A 2,721-nucleotide genomic window follows, 5' to 3' on the forward strand; every position below is an offset into this window, starting at 1 on the left:
TCCTCCTCACCCCCCTCCCTCTCCTCCTCTGGAATTTATCTTCTTTTGATCTCCCATTCAAAGGAGTGGACGCTTGACAGACGTGCAAGTGTAAGAGCTGCTCCAGACAAAATGTGATCAACTGGAAACTGATGACAGGTGCGAGGCTTTCAATGCACAGAGACGTATAACGGTGCAAATCAAGTGACACATCAGCTTAAACTGATCAGTTATAAAGTTACAGTAGGCTGAGAACTACACTGTGCACACGGTGAATGGTGCAGTGGACAGAATCACACTTTTTGAATCCTATTTTTTTTCTTTTACTGTATAAAGAACAACAAACAAAAGAAGGGTTTGTGATATTGTGTGTTGATACATAAACTGGATTTGTGTAGTTTACATCGTCTTCTTCTTAAGCATACAGGACCACAGCAGACCTGTTATAATCTCAAATTGAGGTTGTTTGGGAAACGAGCTTGTTACGGCAAAAAGAACACAAGTGCAGAGATAGACGCCTACATCCACACAACATGCATATATTCATTGTCTGTATGTCTACATGCACGCACGCACACATACACACACTCACACCCACACACACACACACCACAGAGGGAGTGAACCCTTCAGGTGCTTTTGATTAGAAAACACCCTCCAGCACATGACGAGGTTTTATCTGCAACAAAGACGTCGCAATTTGGTATCCTTGTCATTTGCAGTCCTCTTTTATTTTCTCCATTTCAAATGTGTTCAGAGTTTACACCCTCTTCCCCCTGTTAACGCAACTTCCTCAATAAACAACAGGCGTTTTATCTGCATCTACTTTCACACCATATTAGTGAATAGAGGCAGGAGCGTCTCTTATGTCCCTGGGCTATCACGCTGTGATAAGGGAACTGCTAAGTACTGGATGTCTTTATGTGCAGTCTGCACATGTGGATTATTTACAGGCTTTGGGGTTTCCTGCTGCTAAAGCCAGCTCTGGGTGTCTCACAAATCCCAACTCAGAGCGTTGCCACACAGTCAAGTCTGCTCTCTGTTGAATCCCTTGCTGCACCTTCTCCCACAATGACAAAAACCAGACATATTGCAGTCCATGTTTCTCTCTGTTCTCTCTTTATGTCACTTCACTGACCCACAGTAACAATCAAAAATAGCACAAACAGCCCAAGTCTGAAGGGAGGCCTACGAATCACTCCATTTGCTTCAAATGTGACAGAAACACACTGCTCACATCACATTGTGTAAATGACAGACAAATAGAAAAGGAATGTGATAAAAGGTCCAGAGAAAATACACATGATGTGGGTAAATGTGATGGGGAAACCATACAGGGGGGAATCGTTCGGGGTGTCTCCATCGGGAGTCACACAGTGGGAAACGACGGGGCCAGCGATGTTTGTTCGGGCTCATCAACAGCGAGACCTCCTCCTCTTGCCACAGCTGGGGAAGACCCTGAACGTGAAATGGTTTCAAGCAGATTGCTCCTAATTGCTAGAAGATGTGCAAGCAGGTGTAACCGGATCCCTGCGGCCACTCAGAGAAAAGGAGAAAGAACGAGATGTGCATCTGTTTGTGTGTTTCTGTACTTGTGTGTGTGTGTGTGTGTGTGTGTGCGTGTGTGTGTGTGTGTGTGTGTGCGCGCGCTTCGGTGTATTTACTCAGTGGCCATGTTTCGCCAGGCTTTATTAGGCAGGAGAGTGTAGCTCAGAGACAGCCAGCAACAACACGACTAATAGGTTAGCTCTTAATGTAGTCCGGCTCAGAAGACAGCGGCCCCTCTGGTCTCACTCTGCAGCCTCTGTGGGGCTTCAGCGCCAGCAGCCTAAATGTCAAGGTTATCTGCTTGACTTTCTGACTGACTTGCACGTCGCAACTCACCTGACTGTTATCACTTCTGCTGTTTCTTTTTCAAAGACGAGCCCCCTGCTTCTCAGCCGGCGCCTAACCGAGCCAAGAGGCCGGGTTCTCCACATAATCTGCTAGCATGCTAAGCTAATGTGGTGTCCTTCCACAGGCAGCACAGGAAAGCAAAGTTATACAGGTGTTTCCAAAATTATATAAGCTATTGTAGCCAGTGGCAATGAAATCGATAGAGCTGCGGGTATAACTGATCCCATATTCACAATCTGACTAATAGCAGACTATGCAAACACATAGTTATGGGATTCACTTGGAATACTGTCCTTTTAATTGAAATGCATATAGTTCTTTTTTTTTTATTTTGCAGCAGGGGGTGATTTTTAAACATGTAAGCGGATAAGCAGTGGGGATCATGTCTATTTATATTAATTGCACTTTTTTCTTTCTCTTTCCTCAGTAATACAGACGTTTATCTGCAATGCAAAGCAGGGAAAATCTAGTTTCCCAGTAAGTATATAATTAATGCCATTTCCAAAAAGCCACTCCACATGGAAAACAGGCCCTGATGCTCAAACCTTGTGCATTACTGGGCCCTCGCAACAACACTCTCCAGTCTGTGTTTAGATTTCCAAACTAATTCATGTAGAATACATAAATAAATCAACGTTTTATACCCACTTCAAACCATTAGATTCCCTTCTTTCTCTGCACTTTTCAACTAATCTATTAATATTTATGACAACGCTAAACATTTCAAATATCCACGTTTAAACAATAAGGCAGTACGTGCACTTACATAAGACAAAATCTGACTTCAATAATTTCTACTTTTTTTTGTCCAACACACCTCCCCCCTGTACCCCCCCCGCCCACTAT

The 2,721-nt window shown here is 43.8% G+C and overlaps 1 protein-coding gene across 11 annotated transcripts in view; it reads right to left on the reverse strand.

The window, feature by feature from the left end:
* foxp1b (forkhead box P1b) overlaps positions 1 to 2,721 on the reverse strand; it is a 150,899-nt gene that overhangs the window by 58,465 nt on the left and 89,713 nt on the right. The window lies entirely within an intron of this gene.

The sequence above is a fragment of the Seriola lalandi genome, unplaced genomic scaffold (assembly GCF_002814215.2).
Source record: "Seriola lalandi dorsalis isolate HSWRI2012SDOR001 ecotype SW California unplaced genomic scaffold, Sedor1 jcf7180002054748, whole genome shotgun sequence".
NCBI lineage: Eukaryota > Metazoa > Chordata > Actinopteri > Carangiformes > Carangidae > Seriola > Seriola lalandi.